Source organism: Pseudorca crassidens, chromosome X, assembly GCF_039906515.1.
Source record: "Pseudorca crassidens isolate mPseCra1 chromosome X, mPseCra1.hap1, whole genome shotgun sequence".
In the NCBI taxonomy this organism is placed as follows: domain Eukaryota; kingdom Metazoa; phylum Chordata; class Mammalia; order Artiodactyla; family Delphinidae; genus Pseudorca; species Pseudorca crassidens.
Window position 1 is genome coordinate 74,753,008 of NC_090317.1, and position 12,500 is coordinate 74,765,507.

Sequence of the window (12,500 nt, forward strand, 5' to 3'; positions counted from 1 at the left end):
CCACCCCTCCAGGCGGTCACAAAGCACCAAGCTGATCTCCCTGTGCTACGCGGCTGATTCCCACTAGCTATCTACCTTATGTTTGGTAGTTTATATATGTCCATGCCTCACTCTCGCTTTGTCACAGCTTACCCTTCCCCCCACCATATCCTCAAGTCCATTTCCTCGTAGGTCTGAGTCTTTATTCCAGTCTTACCCCTAGGTTAATCATGACAGCTTTTTTCTTAAATTCCATATATATTTGTTAGCATACAGTATTTGTCTTTCTCTTTCTGACTTACTTCACTCTGTATGACAGATGCTAGGTCTATCCACTTCATTACAAATATCACAATTTCGTTTCTTGTTATGGCTGAGTAATATTCCATTGTATATATGTGCCACATCTTCTTTATCCATTCATCTGATGATGGACACTTAGGTGGTTTCCAACTCCAGGCTATTGTAAATAGAGCTGTAATGAATATTTTGGTACATGACTTTTTGAATTATGGTTTTCTCAGGTTATATGCCCAGTAGTGAGATTGCTGGGTCATGTGGTAGTTCTATTTGTAGTTATTTAAGGAATACTCCATACTGTTCTCCATAGTGACTGTACCATTTCACATTCCCACCAGCAGTGCAAGAATGTTCCCTTTTCTCCACACCCTCTCCAGCATTTTTTTTTTCTAGATTTTTTGATGATGGCCATTCTGAGCGGTGTGAGATGATATCTTCTTGAAGTTTTGATTTTAATTTCTCTAACGATTAATGATATTGAGCATTCTTTCATGGGTTTTTTGGGTAATCTGTATATCTTCTTTGGAGAAATGTCTATTTAGGCCTTCTGACCATTTTTGGATTGGGTTGTTTGTATTTTTGTTATTGAGCTGCATGAGCTGCTTGTAAATTTTGGACATTAATTCTTTGTCAGTTGCTTCATTTGCTAATATTTTCTATCATTCTGAGGGATGTCTTTTGGTCTTGTTTATGGTTTCCTTTGCTGTGCAAAAGTTTGGAAGTTTCATTCGTCCCATTTGTTTATTTTTGTTTTTATTTCCATTTCTCTAGGAGGTGGGTCAAAAAGGATCTTGCTGTGATTTATGTCATAGAGTGTTCTGCCTATGTTTTCCTCTACGAGTTTGATAATTTATGGCTTTACATTTAGGTCTTTAATCCATTTTGAGCTTATTTTTGTGTATGGTGTTAGGGAGTGATCTAATCTCATACTTTTACATGTACCTGTCCAGTTTTCCCAGCACCACTTATTAAAGAGGCTGTCCTTTCTCCACTGTACATTCCTGCCTCCTTTATCAAAGATAAGGTGACCATACATGCATGGGTTTATCTCTGGGCTTTCTATCCTGTTCCATTGATCTATCTTTCTGTTTTTGTGCCAGTATAATACTGTCTTGATTACTGTACTTTGTAGTATAGTCTGAAATCAGGGAGCCTGATTCCTCAAGCTCCATTTTCCATTCTCAAGATTGCTTTGGCTATTCGGGGTCTTTTATGTTTCCATACAAACTGTGAAATTTTTTGTTCTAGTTCTGTGAAAAAAGCCAGTGGTATTTTCATAGGGATTGCATTGAATCTGTAGATTGCTTTGGGTAATAGAGTCATTTTCACAATGTTGATTCTTCCAATCCAAGAACACGGTATATCTCTCCATCTATTTGTATCATCTTTAATTTCTTTCATCAGTGTCTTATAATTTTCTGCATACAGGTCTTTTGTCTCCTTAGGCAGATTTATTCCTAGATATTTTATTCTTTTTGTTGTAATGGTAAATGGGAGTGTTTTCTTGATTTCACTTTCAGCTTTTTCATCATTAGTGTTTAGGAATGTCAGAGATTTCTGTGCATTAATTTTGTATCCTGCATCTTTACCAAATTCATTGATTAGCTCTAGTAGTTTTCTCGTAGCATCTTTAGGATTCTCTATGTATAGTATCATATCATCTGCAAGCAGTGACAGCTTTACTTCTTCTTTTCTGATTTGGATTCCTTTTATTTCCTTTTCTTCTCTGATTGCCATGGCTAAAACTTCAAAAACTATATTGAATAAGAGTGGTGAGAGTGGGCAACCTTGTCTTGTTCCTGATCTTAGTGAAAATACTTTCAGTTTTTCACCATTGAGGATGATGTTGGCTGTGGGTTTGTCATATATGGCCTTTATTATGTTGAGGAAAGTTCCCTCTATGCCTATTTTCTGCAGGGCTTTTTATCATAAATGGTGTTGAATTTTGTCGCAAGCTTTCTCTGCATCTATTGAGATGATCATATGCTTTTTCTCCTTCAATTTGTTAATATGCTTGATCACATTGATAGATTTGTGTATATTGAAGAATCCTTGCATTCCCGGAATAAATCCCACTTGATCATGCTGTATGATCCTTTCAATGTGCTGTTGGATTCTGTTTGCTAGTATTTTGTTGAGGATATTTGCATCTAGGTTTATCAGTGATATTGGCCTGTAGTTTTCTTTCTTTGTGACATCCTTGTCTGGTTTTGGTATCATGGTGATGGTGGCCTCGTAGAATGAATTTTGGAGTGTTCCTCCCTCTGCTATATTTTGGAAGAGTTTAGAAGGGTAGGTGTTAGCTCTTCTCTAAATGTTTGATAGAATTCGCCTGTGAAGCCATCTGTTCCTGGGCTTTTGTTTGTTGGAAGATTTTTAATCACAGTTTCAATTTCAGTGCTTGTGTTTGGTCTGTTCATATTTTCAATTTCTTTCTGATTCAGTCTTGGCAGGTTGTGCATTTCTAAGAATTTGTCCATTTCTTCCAGATTGTCCATTTTATTGGCATAGAGTTGCTTGTAGTAATCTCTCATGATCTTTTTTATTTCTGCAGTGTCAGTTGTTACTTCTCCTTTTTCATTCCTAATTCTATTGATTTGAGTCTTCTCCCTTTTTTTCTTGATGAGTCTGGCTAGTGCTTTATCTATTTTGTTTATCTTCTCAAAGAACCAGCTTTTAGTTTTATTGATCTTTGCTATTGTTTCCTTCATTTCTTTTTCATTTATTTCTGATCTGATATTTATGATTTCGTTCCTTCCTCTAGCTTTGGGGTTTTTTTTGTTCTTCTTTCTCTAATTACAAGGTTAGGTTGTTTATTCGAGATGTTTCCTGCTTCTTAAGGTGGGCTTGTATTGCTATAAACTTCTCCCTTAGAACTGCTTTTGCTGCATCCCATAGGTTTTGGGTTGTTGTGTCCCATTGTCATTTGTTTCTAGGTATTTTTTTATTTCCTCTTTGATTTCTTCAGTGATCACTTCATTATTAAGTAGTGTATTGTTTAGCCTCCATGTGTTTGTATTTTTTACAGATCTTTTCCTGTAATTGATATCTAGTCTCATGGCGTTGTGGTCAGAAAAGATACTTGATACAATTTCAATTTTCTTAAATTTACCAAGGCTTGATTTGTGACCCAAGATATGATCTATTCTGGAGAATGTTCCATGAGCACTTGAGAAAAATGTGTATTCTCTTGTTTTTGGATGGAGTGTCGTATAAATATCAATTAAGTCCATCTTGTTTAATGTATCATTTAAAGCTTTTGTTTCCTTATTTATTTTCATTTTGGATGCTCTGTCCATGGGTGAAAGTGGGGTGTTAAAGTCACCTACTATTAATGTGTTACTGTCAATTTCCCCTTTTATGGCTGTTAGTATTTGCCTTTTGTATTGAGGTGCTCCTATGTTGGGTACATAAATATTTATAATTGTTATATCTTCTTCTTGGATCGATCTCTTGATCATTATGTAGTGTCCTTCTTTGTCTCTTTTAATAGTCCTTATTTTAAAGTCTATTTTGTCTGATATGAGAATTGCTACTTCAGCTTTCTTTTGGTTTCCATTTGCATGGAATATCTTTTCCACCCCCTTACTTTCAGTCTGTATGCATCTCTAGGTCTGAAGTGGGTCTTTTGTAGACAGCATATATAAGGGTCTTGTTTTTGTATCCATTCAGCTAATCTGTGTCTTTTGGTGGGAGCATTTAATCCATTTACATTTAAGGTAATTATCGATATGTATGTTCCTATTCCCATTTTCTTAATTGTTTTGGGTTCGTTATTATAGGTCTTTTCCTTCTCTTGTGTTTCTTGTCTAGAGAAGTTCCTTTAGCATTTGTTGTAAAGCTGGTTTGGTGGTGCTGAACTCTCTCAGCTTTTGCTTGTCTGTAAAGGTTTTAATTTCTCCATCAAATCTGAATGAGATCCTTGCTGGGTAGAGGAATCTTGGTTGCAGGTTTTTCTCCTTCATCACTTTCAGTATGTCCTGCCATTCCCTTCTGGCTTGTAGGGTTTCTGCTGAGAGATCAGCTGTTAACCTTATGGGGATTCCCTTGTGTGTTATTTGTTGTTTTTCCCTTGCTGCTTTTAATATGCTTCCTTTGTATTTAATTTTGGACAGCTTGATTAATATGTGTCTTGGCGTATTTCTCCTTGGATTTATCCTGTATGGGACTCTCTGTGCTTCCTGGACTTGATTAACTATTTCCTTTCCCTTATTAGGGGAGTTTTCAACTATAATCACTTCAAATATTTTCTCAGTCCCTTTCTTTTTCTCTTCTTCTTCTGGAACCCCTATAATTCGAATGTTGGTGTGTTTAATGTTGTCCCAGAGGTCTCTGAGACTGTCCTCAGTTCTTTTCATTCTTTTTTCTTTATTCTGCTCTGCAGTAGTTATTTCCACTATTTTACCTTCCAGGTCACTTATCCGTTCTTCTGCCTCAGTTATTCTGCTATTGATCCCATCTAGAGTACATTTAATTTCATTTATTGTGTTGTTCATCGTTGCTTGTTTCATCTTTATTTCTTCTAGGTCCTTGTTAACTGTTTCTTGCATTTTGTCCATTCTATTTCCAAGATTTTGGATCATCCTTACTATCATTATACTGAATTCCTTTTAAGGTAGACTGCCTATTTCCTCTTCATTTGTTAGGTCTGGTGCATTTTTATCTTGCTCCTTTATCTGCTGTGTGTTTTTCTGTCTTCTCATTTTGCTTATCTTACTGCGTTTGGGGTCTCCTTTTTGCAGGCAGCAGGTTCGTAGTTCCCGCTGTTTTTGATGTCTGTCTCCAGTGGCTAAGGTTGGTTCAGTGGGTTGTGTAGGCTTCCTGGTGGAGGGGACTAGTGCCTGTGTTCTGGTGGATGAGGCTGGATCTTGTGTCTCTAGTGGGCAGGTTCACGTCTGGTGGTGTGTTTTGGGATGTCTGTGGACTTATTATGATTTTAGGCAGCCTCTCTGCTAATGGGTGGGGTTGTGTTCCTGTTTTGCTAGTTGTTTGGCATAGGTTGTCCTGCACTATAGCTTGCTGGTCGTTGAGTGAAGCTGGGTGCTGGTGTTAAGATGGAGGTCTCTGGGAGATTTTCGCCGTTTGATATTATGTGGAGCTGGGAGGTCTCTTGTTGACCAGTGTCCTGAAGTTGGCTCTCCTACCTCAGAGGCAGAGCCCTGACTCCTGGCTGGAGCACCAAGAGCCTTTCATCCACATGGCTCAGAATAAAAGGGAGAAAAAGTAGAGGGAATTAGTAGAAGTATGAGGAAAGAAAGAAGGAAAGGAGGGAAGGAAGGAAGGAAGGAAGGAAGAAAGAAAGAAGCAAAGAATGAAAGAAGGCAAGAAGGAAAGAAAGGAGGGAGGGAGGGAGGGAGGAAGGAAGGAAGGAGGGAAAGAAGGAAAAAAGACAGAAAGAAAGAAGATACAGTAAAAATAAAATAAAGTATAATAAAGTTATTGAATTAAAAAAATACTTATTTAGAAAAAAAAAGGGACGGATAGAACCTTAGGACAAACGTTGGAAGCAAAGCTATGTGTATGCTTACACAGAAGCATACACATACACCCTCACAAAAAGAGGTAAAGGGGGAAAAATCATAAATCTTGCTCTCAGAGACCACCTCCTCAATTTGGGATGATTCGTTGTCTAAAGGAGGGAAGGAAGGAAGGAAAGAAAGAAAGAAAGAAAGAATGAAGGTAAAGTATAATAAAGTTATTAAAATTAATTATTAAGAAAAAAATTTTTTAAAAAAACATGGACTGATAGAACCCTAGGACAAATGGTGGAAGCAAGACTATACAGACAAGATCTCACACAGAAGCATACACATACACATTCACAAAAAGAGGAAAAGGGAAAAAAATCATAGCTCTTGCTCTCGAAGCCCACCTTCTCAATTTGGGATGATGTGTTGTCTATTCATGTATTCTACAGATGCAGGTACATCAAGTTGATTGTGGAGCTCTAATCCGCTGCTTCTGAGACTGCTGGGAGAGATTTCCCTTTCTCTTCTTTGTTCTCACAGCTCACAGGGGCTCAGCTTTGGATCTGGCCCTGCCTCTACGTGTAGCTCGCCTGAGGGCGTCTGTTTTTTGCTCAGACAGGACGGGGTTAAAGGATCCGTTGATTCGGGGGCTCTGGCGCACTCAGGCCAGGGGGGAGGGAGGGGCACGGAGTGCGGGGCAAGCCTGCGGCGGCAGGGGCCAGCGTGACGTTGCACCAGCCTGAGGCCCGCCATGCATTCTCCCGGGGAAGTTGTCCCTGGATCCCGGGAACCTGTCAGTGGCGGGCTGCACAGGCTCCGCGGAAGAGGGTTGTGGAGAGTGACCTGTGCTTGCACACAGGCCCCTTGGTGGCAGCAGCAGCAGCTTTAGCGTCTCCCGCCCGTCTCTGGGGTCCGTGCTTTTAGCCGCAGCTCCCGCCCGTCTCTGGGGTTCACGCTTTTAGCCGCAGCTCATGCCCGTCTCTGGAGTTCCTTTAAGCAGTGCTCTTAAACCCCTCTCCTCGTGCACCAGGAAACAAAGAGAGAAGAAAAAGTCTCTTGCCTCTTCGGCAGGTGCAGACTTTTCCCCGGACTCCCTCCCGGCTAGCCGTGGTGCACTAACCCCTTCAGGCTATGTTCAAGCCGCCAACCCCAGTCCTCTCCCTGCGCTCCGTCCAAAACCGAAACCCGAGCCTCAGCTCGCAGCCCCGCCCGCCCCGGCGGGTGAGCAGACAAGCCTCTCGGGCTGGTGAGTGCCGGTCGGCACCGATCGTCTGTGCGGGAATCTCCCCACTTTGCCCTCCGCACCCGTTGCTGTGCACTCCTCCGTGGCTCCGAAGCTCCCCGCTCCGCCTCCCGCAGTCTTCGCCCGCGAAGGGGCTTCCTAGTGTGTGGAAACTTTTCCTCCTTCACAGCTCCCTCCCACTGGTGCAGGTGCCGTCCCTATTCTTTTGTCTCTGTTTTTTCTTTTGCCCTACCCAGGTACGTGGGGAGTTTCTTGCCTTTTGGGAGGTCTGAGGTTTTCTGCCAGCGTTCAGTAGGTGTTCTGTAGGAGTTGTTCCACGTGTAGATGTATTTCTGGTGTATCTGTGGGAAGGAAGGTGATCTCCGCGTCTTACTCTTCCGCCATCTTCAAGGTCCCCCGGGAATTGACTCTTGGATTAATTTCCACTCACAAAGAGCCCCTGCACTGGACTGGCCTATGGAGAGGGTGGCTGACCTCAAAATCACCTTAAAACAATGCTCAAACAAAGGAGAAACTACACTCATACCTGGATGAGAAGAAGACAACAGCAGAAGTAGACAGCTTGCCCAAGATCTTGGACCTGACTCATATGATCATTTATAATGTTTTCTTGACTTCTTGGACCCTTGCATATGAATCAAATATTTTCCCATCATGGGCATGATCCTATGCTTGTTTTAAAAAATCAATCCAATTGTTGGGTTTGTGGCCAATTACCTGTGTCTAGTACTTCTGTGTTACCTTGGTGTATTTCTCCACTTGATGGCTCTAATTGGTTGGCTCTTAGAAAATGTATTCTAGAAGAAAGAAATTATAGTCCTGTTTAGGCCACTAGTGATATTACTAGGTGGGATCCCCTCACCTAGCCAATTAATAATACCTGCTCTGACTCTGGCCATAAATATGAATTTTCCTCTATTACTCAGGCTCAATCAGAGCAACAACCAAAATTTCAGCCAAGGAATAATACCTCCCACAATTATGGGATGGATTTATGTAGTTAACACCAGGTTATGGTAATTTAAGTAATTTAAATTTAAGCCTTTAATTAAAGGCTCCTCTATACTGGGGACAATTAAATCCATACTAGAGATAACCAGCCTAGTAACACTAGGAAACTGGGCTGGGTGCCTTATGGACAATGCCAATATATAATTTCCCTTAACGATAAGGATCGGTACAGAACAGAGTAAGTCAGATGACCTGGGATATACTGGGTTGCACCTAATGGAAGTTCTTGACATATATTCTTACTTATGACCTTACTAATCTGCTAGCTATATTGTTTTTTATATTGCCTGTTTTACAAAATTGTTGTTTCTTACATTACCAAATGTGTGACTGAGCCTCTGATAAAATGATGATATATAGTTTCACGTAAGATCAATGATGGTAATGATGTAACTCTAGATACGGGAAGAAGCAACAACAGCAAATATTTTCCTGGACCGTAAGAGAATAGTAAGACAGGTGGTCCAGAGACTTTTGGCTACTGTGAATAAGGCTTAGTCCAGGAATAGCGCATTGAGTGACCCAGCAGTGAAATCTTTGCCAGACCTGGGAATGAGCATTCCTGGCACCATGGGATGAAATGGTCATGAAATGCCCCCCAAACCATGATCAAATTTATGAACCTGAAGGGGCCCTGCCAACTGAAAATTGACACTTGCCATCTGCCTCTGCAAGGATTAGGTCAATGGGCACGGCAGCCACTGACCTTCAACACCCCCTGAAAGGAGCTCAGGGAGGAGATCAGGAATGAGGCACTCTGTGCTCTGGGAAAAACTGGCAGAACAGGTCTTCAGATAGTTAGATACTTTCAGGAGAAGCTTTTATGACCCCAAGTTCTTGCATCTTCTCATATCTAAAAAAGCACTAAAATCATTAACAGTGACATCTGCTTTGGCCATTAAGGAGAGAAATGCAACTGAAAGTCAAAATGGAGTAGCTGTGGTTCAGACATCCAAGGAAATAACCAGGTGACACTATGGGTGTGATTTCAGACAAGTCAAGTCCTTGTATTGCTAAGAACTTGAGTTTTCTGAGCTGTGTCAGACTTGGATGACACCAGCCAATCTCAAAACAATGTGTGCTGGCAGCTGTCAACTGCAACCTTACTTTTTAAAGGTGTCCTCTTGTAACTATTACATTTTTAGACAATGAAATTGTTTTAGATCATACATTAACAAAAAGAATAAACATGTATGATGACCAATAGCACTTGTTATCTATGTATAAATACCACATTAAAAGTTAAAACCTACTTAGATAAAACTAGACAACTGGTCACCTGGCTACAAGGCTCCCCAAAGCGCCAGGTCCAGACTGGGTTTCAGGTTTATTCTCCTGAAAAGAAATGAGATTTATTTTGTCTATTAAAATTCCAGTTGTCACTCCTCCAACTACTTTTAATTTGGTCTGTTACACCAAAATGGCAGACCAAGGGATTGAGATTTTAATCATACGAGACTAAGATCCAGGACTTGGAACTCAGAAATATTTCCAATTCAGTGTCTATTCTCCAAACTGAGGCAGCACTATGCCTCATTTTAACAGGAAGATGCCAGAGCCGTCGTTGCCCAGTTCCCTGAATTAAAACTGAGCAGGACTTTGTGGGGCTCCAGAGTACAAACCCTTTCTGTGCCCCCTGTTTCCTGTTTGTAGGATATAGACTTCATTCAGCCTCCTAGACCTTCCCTGAGTTCCAAAGGGCAGATTCAAACAGTTTCTAATCAGGGAAGGGAAGGGATGCAGAAACGGGAGGAGCAGTCAAATGGTGGTGCAGCCTTGGGGCAGGGTCCTGGTTCCTCCTCAAGGAATATGCATAACAATATCTTTGAGTCCTTCTGCAGAACTGGGGCCGCCACTCAGGTGGAGGATGGTAACTTCAGGCTGAGCACAAGATTCCTGGAGCACCACCCAGTTACCATGCCACAAACCAATCAGAAGAAAGTCACACACCCTGCAGTCCACATCCCAAATTTTGCCTTCCTTTTCTGGGCCTGGTGATGACCACCCTGTTAGGCCTCTTGTTTGGCCCCTGTCTGTTTCAACTGCTTACAAGGTTCATCTCCAACAGGGTCCAACAGTTTCAAGCTAAATTGTTACTACAAGGGTGAATGCTGGTTTCAGGCACAGAATACCTCGATTTAGATCAGGTGGAGAGAGACTTCTACTCTACTAGGCAGGACTATGCCCACTCTCAGCAGGAAGTAGTTACAAAAGAAACAGACCTCCGCCCCGATTCCCAAGAAGTATCTTGAGTATGAAGTCTCAGGTGGGAGTTGTTAGAGGAAACACTGACTGAAACCGCCCACCCTGGCCAGCACTACAATAACCATTTGCATGAGTTATTTTATGACAGGAGGTCCTGGTAAGGAACATGGAACTAACAAGCCACCACCAACAGGAAAAATTCAGGAAACGTCAAAAGGAGACACCAGTCCATATGTCCTACCAACCTCCCAGAATCCTCCTCGCTGGAATTCAGCTTTGCTGACTGATGTGTGCGCCACCAGGAAGGACCCTGAGTCAGAATGACTGGCCAGAGACAACCTGAAAACTAACCCCACCATCATAAAACCTGAGACTGTGAGCCACGTGGAAGAGCAGTCCTCCTGGGTTCCCTTACCTTCCTGGTCTCCACCCAAGTGCCCCTTCCCAATAAAGTCTCCTGCTTTGTCAGCACAGTGTCTCCTTGGACAATTCACTTCCGAGTGTTAGACGAGCCCACTCTCAGGCCCTGGAAGGGGTCCCCATTCCTGCAACAAATCCAGATGGATGATCAAGCCTCTACAGGACCTGAAGCTTTTATTCAAAAAGGACAAAGAAACATCACAGACCCAAGAATGCAACAACTCCAGCTTCAAATGATGCTACGCCAGGGATTCCAACCCATCCCACCTGACAAAGGGGACCATCAACACCTGCTGGACAAAGTTGTTGCCTCCTTCTACTCCCCCTCTCCACCTCTGTCAACAATCCCAAGACCCCTATCTCTGACAGATAGTAAGGAGATCTGGACCCACAGGTAGGGACAACACCCATGCTCAGCTTGAAGCAGTTACATAAGATGGACCGTTGGTCCCTCTGCCTCTTAAAAGATTTTAAGGGTCCCAGACTCCTTGAGAGGGGAATGTTACAGCAGGCAGTAGCTAGATATGAGCAGAGAAATGGAGGCAGGGGCCTGATGGCAGGAAATCACACATCTTGTAAACAGTGAGGGTCCATGGGCAGACACCACAAGAATATACAATGGCGAAAAGACAGCCTCTTCAATAATTGGTGCTGGGAAAACTGGACAGCTACATGGAAAAGAATGAAATTAGAATACTCCCTAACATCATACACAAAAATAAACTCAAAATGGATTAAAGACCTAAATGTAAGGCCAGACACTATCAAACTCTTAGAGGAAAACATAGGCAGAACACTCTATGACATAAATCACAGCAAGATCCTTTTTGACCCACCTCCTAGAGAAGTGGAAATAAAAATAAAATTAAACAAATGGGACTTAATGAAACTTAAAAGCTTTTGCACAGCAAAGGAAACCATAAACAAGACCAAAAGACAACCCTCAGAATGGAAGAAAATATTTGCAAATGAAGCAACTGACAAAGGATTAAACTCCCAAAATTTACAAGCAGCTCATGCAGCTCAATATTAAAAAAACAAACAACCCAATCCCAAAATGGGCAAAGACCTACATAGACATTTCTCCAAAGAAGATATACAGATTGCCAACAAACACATGAAAGAATGCTCAACATCACTAATCATTAGAGAAATGCAAATCAAAACTACAATGAGGTATCACCTCACACCACTCAGAATGGCTACCATCAAAAAATCTACAAACAAATGCTGGAGAGGGTGTGGAGAAAAGGGTACCCTCTTGCACTGTTGGTGGGAATGTAAATTGATACAGCCATTATGGAGAACAGTATGGAGGTTCCTTAAAAAACTAAAAATAGAAATACCATATGACCCAGCAATCCCACTACTGGGCATATACCCTGAGAAAACCATAACTCAAAAAGAGTCATGTACCACAATGTTCATTGCAGCACTATTTACAATAGCCAGGACATGGAAGCAATCAAAGTGTTCATCAACAGATGAATGGATAAAGAAGATGTGGCACATATGTACAATGGATTACTCAGCCATAAAAAGAAACAAAATTGAGTTGTCTGTAGTGAGATGGATGGACCTAGAGTCTGTCATACAGAGTGAAGTATGTCAGAAAGAGAAAAACAAATACCGTATGCTAACACATATATATGGAATCAAAAAAAAAAAATAGTTCCGAAGAATCTAGGGGCAGGACAGGAATAAAGACGCAGACGTAGAGAATGGACTTGAGGACACGGGGAGGGGGAAGGGTAAGCTGGGACGAAGTGAGAGAGTGGCATGGACTTATAAATACTACCAAGTGTAAAATAGCTAGCTAGTGGGAAGCAGCCGCATAGCAGAGGGAGATCAGCTCGGTGCTTTTTGACCACCTA

The 12,500-nt window shown here is 41.6% G+C and overlaps 1 protein-coding gene across 4 annotated transcripts in view; it reads right to left on the bottom strand.

Moving 5' to 3' along the window:
* Nucleotides 1–12,500, bottom strand: part of YIPF6 (Yip1 domain family member 6) — an 87,647-nt gene that overhangs the window by 39,726 nt on the left and 35,421 nt on the right. The gene's annotated exons all lie outside the window — the stretch shown is intronic.